The sequence below is a fragment of the Passer domesticus genome, chromosome 16 (assembly GCF_036417665.1).
Source record: "Passer domesticus isolate bPasDom1 chromosome 16, bPasDom1.hap1, whole genome shotgun sequence".
NCBI lineage: Eukaryota > Metazoa > Chordata > Aves > Passeriformes > Passeridae > Passer > Passer domesticus.
In genome coordinates this window covers 12,128,501-12,134,669 of record NC_087489.1, presented here as the reverse complement: position 1 = coordinate 12,134,669, position 6,169 = coordinate 12,128,501, and the positions used below count along the sequence as shown (strand labels likewise).

The window sequence follows — 6,169 nt, the reverse complement described above, 5'->3', positions numbered from 1 at the left end:
AATTAGGTGTGCTGGGCCATTAACCATCTCTGAACATTGACTGATGAAAAACGTAATTAATGGCAGCTTTCATAAACAGACTGCAGAATGGAGAATTGAATTAAAAGGAAAACAGCTGTTGCTAATGGAAATAAGGGCCATTTCTTGATTAAAATATCTGCCTGTCTTTCCGTGGGAGTTTTTCCAGAGTGGTGGGATGGAAGAGTGTAACGAGATCTGGGAGCAGAGAATCTGCAAAGCTTCCTGCAGAAGAAAGTACAACTTCTCTGGCTGGTGAGTCACAATGTTTTCCTTTTGCAGATTGGAGCAGGGGAAAGAACCATACAATTGCCTTGTTCATCTTGCTGCCAGTCTGAACAGCTTTATAAACCTCGGGGATCAACCCTGACATGTAGGAATCCAGCTCAGCTTTAACATAATGTGATATTTCATTTTACATGAACCCACAGATATAGGAGGGTCTGGAATTCAAAAGCTACTTGCTCAGGCCCTACACAGTAGCACTGAGCTCTGAATCCAGGAGGCATCTCCACAAATCCCACTTAAGCGCATCTATTGATTCTGACACCAAAGTGCAGCAGGAATACACAGCTGAGAACATCTATCAAAGAGACACTTCCACCCAGGACAGCCACTAGGGACTCAGTAAGAGTTTGGTGACATGAGTCAAAGGGTCTGAATGATGGAAAATGTCAGAATCAAGATTCTTTTTCAGGTCATGAGGCCTTTCCTTCATGCTGTGCAGACTCTGATTCCCACTGACAAGAAACACTGCAGGATAAACCTACAGTGTGGAAGAGTTAACATCCAGATTTTCATAGGGACTGAGCAACAAAGCTTCCTCTGCCTCCTGTGACAGAAATCACACAGCAGTGGGGTGAAAGGCTGCTTTCTGAGTTTCTGAAGCCATTTTCTTCACTTAGCATAAAAATGTTCATGGTGCTTCCAAGTGCCACTGGGACCTGCATGTCAGTGGACGTGGCCTTCTCAGTTTTACCCTGTGTGTTGGAGTGTGTCCCCTCCAAGGCTCAAGGATGCTTTAGTGTCTCCTCATATAAAGTCTTGAATGGCAGGGTTGATTCCCTGGGAGGGCACGTGCTGCAGATGAATTCTGGTGCTTCACTGTCGAGCTGCTCTCTGTGGATCTGCACCCCACTGTGTACCTGGGGCAGGAGAGCTCTGCTCTGCTGCTCCCACTCCATCAGTCTCCTCTGCCTTGTTCAAAATGATAGATCTTTCCCATCAGTGATGCCTGAGAGCTAAACCCTGCAAACCCCAAGCCCCACAGAGCCTGCTGACAAGGAAATCCACGCTCCATCCCACCCGTGCCCCGAGGAACGGAGGCGCATGAAAGGCAGCGCTCAGGCCGCATTATCAGATCCAAAGTGGAAACCAAAGAGAGAGCAAGGGCTGAAAGATGAGCCAGATGGGAATGCCTCTTGCTTTCACCTTTGATCCACGTGGTGCTTTGATGTGGTATTTCAGTCCTGCAGACGAGGTAACTTATCCCAGTCTGCAGCTCAGGGCACCTCTGATGGATATAAATGAGGCAGCAAGCCGAGCTCCTGGGCTCTCGCTGAGGCACTGCCAGTCAGAGGCATAATTCAGCCCCAGCTCCCTTCCAATGCCCATTTTTTTTCTCTGCCTGCAGAGTCTAAAAGGAAATTCCCTCAAATAAATACAAAAGCACTTGATGTTCATCTAATGGCATTTCAGGGAAAGGAAGCATGAAACCACACAAGTTATTCATCTCCATAAAATGGTTTTATCAGGACCCAGAACACAATTCCTTAGCCTGAGGTGGTCTGATCTTCTTTGTGAGACGTAAATGCATGACATTATGTGCAGAATGGGTGCTGCTTAAGAACCCAGATAGATACAGAGCAGGCATGTGGGAATGATCAGCATAAAATATTTCCTTTTAATGATGTGCACACTTCTGTTCCTTTGAGGGAGAACAGTATGTGCAGTGAATACTTCAGCACATTTTTCTAGTGATATGGAGGTCTTGATCTGCTGGTGAGGGCTCAGACTCGAGTGTTATTTGTGTCACTGTCAGCCAAAGGTTTGCTTCTCCATTGCTCTGTGTATGATGTGGCAGTGCCCAGGTTTGCCAACAGCAAAATAGAAACAAAGTCCATGTCCATGTGCTCACCATTTGGGCAATAACCCAACCTGGAAAAACAGGCTCCAAACATCCTGGGGTTTGCTCCTCTCTGCAGTCAACACCAGAAATCTGTCCCAAAAAACAGAAAGAGTGGTATTAGTTTAAACAATAACTCCTCAATGTGCACATGAAACAAATCCTGGGAAGGGAGCAAAGCTGGAGCTGTTCTTACTTGCTGCCTCCTGTACAGGCTTTAATTGCACATTATTCATTAATCCTTTGCTCTTCTGAGCAAACAGATCTGTTTCAAGACACTTGTATTACATAAAAAGCCAGAAACCTTTCTGGATGAGTGTGTATGTACACATTCACCCAAGGGAGCACTGCTGCTCCTCATTTCCCTGTGCAAGTGCTGTTCTAGAGCTGACAGCAATTAGCATCTGTTGTGTGGCTTTGTTGGGCTGGTTTTGACATTGGTTTTACAAAATCCACATGGGAACCCCAAGCTATAATTGCCTGGAACACTCTCAGGGGTGGCACTTGGAGGGAGATGGATCTGCAGGACTGCTTGGAGCTACAGGAGGCATCTCACTGAGGAGATTCCTCCTGTCATCCCCCAGCATTTTGTGCCTGCTGTCACCCCCTGTGTTTGCTCTGCTGTCAGACCTCATGAAGATTAGATATGCAGTTCTGGTTCTACAACTGCACTGACCACAGTGATATGGTTTTGTGATCATTAATGGACAGCATCATTCTATCCCTGGGCCATGGAAACAGGAAGAGACTAACAACTGTGCTGCAGGAGAGGGCAAATTCTCCTTGTCCAGGGGTTTGATCTCTGTAAAACAGCTGCCATCATGCTTAAAATGGGAGAAAAATTATCCAGAAACAGAATGAGGGAGAGAAAGGTGAAGAAGCAAATGCAGGAAGCACAAAAATGTGTTCACAGGTCCTTGTCACTCTGCAGGATCAGGAGAATCAAACACAACTGTTGCTCTGTTGTTCTTCAGCAGCTGTGTTGTTTTCAATTCAACTGGTCCCACAGGGAGGAGAACAGGGTAACTGGTGCAGCAGGGAGACCTTTTGAGCTGGACCTGGAGCCAGACTAACTGGCCAAAGTCGTCTCTGATAGAACGGTGCCAAGGCCAGCTCAGCGTTCTTCAGCTCCCCTGAGCTTCAGCAGGGACAAACCTGGCTGGGCTGTGCTCAGCCTGGATAACCCAGCTGTGGCAGGGCCCAAGCCCAGCAAACCCATCAGCCTGGTGGGCACTTGCCAGCCTGACACGTCTGAGTTTGTGAGCTGCAGCTGGTGCTGGCCCCGGGTCCCGTTTTCCCTCGACATTCCCAGCAAATCCAACCAGGCCTCACCACAGAGCCTGGGAGACCGTGGGCAGGAAGGGATCAAATTTTCCAGTTTTGCCTCAAGTGTGTCACCACATCAGCACACAACTGCTTCGCCTCATGCCAGCGTGCTGTGTCACACCTCATATTTCACACGATAAAACACAGCCCAGTGATGTGAGTCCCTTCTCCTGCAGGGCCGCTGGTATTTATGGAGATAGCCATTACCAGGAAGGCAGGATTTAGGGCACGCAAGGGCTGGTGGTGGCACAGAGCCCTCGCTACTGGTGGGTGGGATTGCTTTACCTCTCCCTGAACTCCAGCCAGGCCACTCAGCACATCTCCAGCCACAAGAAGTTTCCAGCTGTTTTGGTTTGAAGCACCAGAGGAGGGGGAGAAGCGGGGGAGGCTCTATCAGCTCTTCCCAGGGAATGTGGTTCAGTTCCTCGCACCTCATCTTTGGTCAGGAAACTGAGATGGGGATAGGCAAAGCTGCTGAGCCTACTTAGACAGAATACCTCAAGAAAACATGCAGAGCCAAATTATGTCTCGCTAACTTCTCCCAGCCCAACACCTTCCACAGCTCTGCTGCAGGGAAGTGAGGGCAGCACTGGGACCTTTTCCTTGGCCCCTGCTGTGGAACAGCTCCTGGGCTCTCACACGCTCTCAGTGCTGGGGAAAGCCACTGCTGGGAGCTGGGACACTGAGGCACCAAGAACAGCAGATTCAGGCAGATCCCAGATTCCACGGTCCTCGTGCCCAGTGTTTCCTGCTGCTGATTCTGACAGCCTCTTCTGTGGATTTGAAAAGGGACACAGTGGAGAGAAGCCAGGGTGAGCATTCCCATGCAGGGAAAATGAGGTGGCTGTGTCAGAGTAACTGGCACAGACTGGACCCAGCCCTCCCTTGGGAGCAACAATTCAGCCACGGGTGTCTGGTTTTTTCCTGCAACTCAGCTCAGGAGTTTCCTGAGCCCTCTGTGGTCAATGTTGGATGTACTCCAAGCATGGGAAGATGTGGCCACCCCTGAAAAACACAGCAAACAGGCCCTGGACTACCTTTCCCAGCAGGGATACAAGAAGGGCAGCACAGCACAGAGATGGGGGCATACACCCTGGAGAGCACAGAGCCTCCCAGATCAGCCTACACACAGCAGCAAGGAGGTGTGGGGTCAAAATAACCCTCTGCCCACTCTGCCCACAGCTGACATCACCCACATCCTGACATTATTCACATCCTGATCCTCTCCCAGCAATGGGGGTGGATGGGGAGCTCAGGGCACGGGTCATTGAAGGAGGCATTCACTGTCACTGCAGAGCAGCTGGAGCCACAGCTGAGGGGTCCTGACCCAAAGCCAGGCATGGGGACATCAGGGGGAGGTGAGCTAGAGCAGTCTGGGCTGTGTGAGCCATCCAAGATCAGGTATCCATGACTCCAGAGGGATGAAATGTGGGTAGCTTGGAGAAAAACCCATTGTTGTGTTTCAGTCCTGCAGGCAGCAAAACAGCACCCAGCCCTCACTCAATCCCCCATGGTGGGATGGGGAAGATGACTGGAAAAAAGGCAAAACCTGTGGGTTGAGACAAAGACAGTTTACTAGGACAGAAAAGGAAGGAAAATAGTAATAAAAATGATAAAAGAATGAACAGAACAAGTGATGCACAGAGCAATTGCTTACCCCTCACTGAGCAATGTCCAGTCGGTCCCCAAACAGCACTCACCACCCCTGGGTAACTCCTCCCAATTTTTTTTGTCCAGCATTCTGCACATGGTCTGGAATATCCCTTAGGTCTGTGGGATCAGCTGTCCTGGCTGTGTCCCCTCCCAGCTTCTTCTGCTCCCTTCCAGCCTCCTTGCTGGCAGGGCAGAATGAGAGGATGAAAACTCCTTGGCTGCTGATCAGCAAGAACTAAAACATCAACACTATTCTCATCCCAAATCCAAAACACAGCACTGTATCAGCTACTAGGCAGAAAAAAATAACCTTCCTCCAGCTGAAACCAGGACACTGTCAAACCAGCATCACAATCCCTTGCCTCAGTTTCTTCAAACTGGGGACAATAGGATGTGTTCTCATGAGACTCTGGGGAGTGGAAGTTCTCAGACACTAATTCTTTTATCTGGGCAACAGGAAGAAAAGAGAAAGAAATAAAACCAGTTCATTTTTTGGAGCTGCTGTTCTGATGTTCCCTGCAATCCCTCTGTTTGATTTCAGATGTATGGTCTGCTCTGGGTTTTTTGGTCTTTTTCCCCACTGTGATGCTATTTATGGCAGAAAGGGGATTTCATCATCTCCCCATGGCCATTCTCAGCAGCTGCTCTTGCCCCCCTCCCTGCCCTGCTCCCCTTGGTCTAATAACTTTTTTTGCTTGGTCCAGTTTCCTTCCTTGCACATCATCTCTTACATCACCTCTGTACTTATCTCAGGTTCTATCATTTCCTATTTCCAAGCACCTCTGAGAATAGCAATAAACACCATGAACAGCAGAGTCTTGGCATGACCCAGCGGCTGCCGGCAGTGGTTCTAAGTGACAGAAAACCAGCCTGGAAATCTAGCATTTCTTCACCACACGACACCCACTTGGTAATAACTGGGCACCAGTTCATTAAGAAAATCAGTATGTGCAGCTCCTCACCCTACTGGAAGATCTAGGCCAAAAAAGTGAAAATTTGTTAAGCAGGACCCCACTCTTACGTGCCCTCTGCTGCTCCCAGCTGGCA

General features: G+C 49.1%; 1 long non-coding RNA gene across 1 annotated transcript; it reads right to left on the bottom strand.

The window, feature by feature from the left end:
• Window positions 1-1,892: 1,892 nt before the first annotated feature.
• LOC135281831 (uncharacterized) lies at window positions 1,893-5,806 on the bottom strand. The gene is made up of 2 exons (XR_010348296.1): window positions 5,127-5,806; window positions 1,893-2,236 (listed from the first exon to the last, which is right to left on the bottom strand). It is a non-coding gene; the product is annotated as an uncharacterized LOC135281831 (long non-coding RNA).
• Window positions 5,807-6,169: the final 363 nt, after the last annotated feature.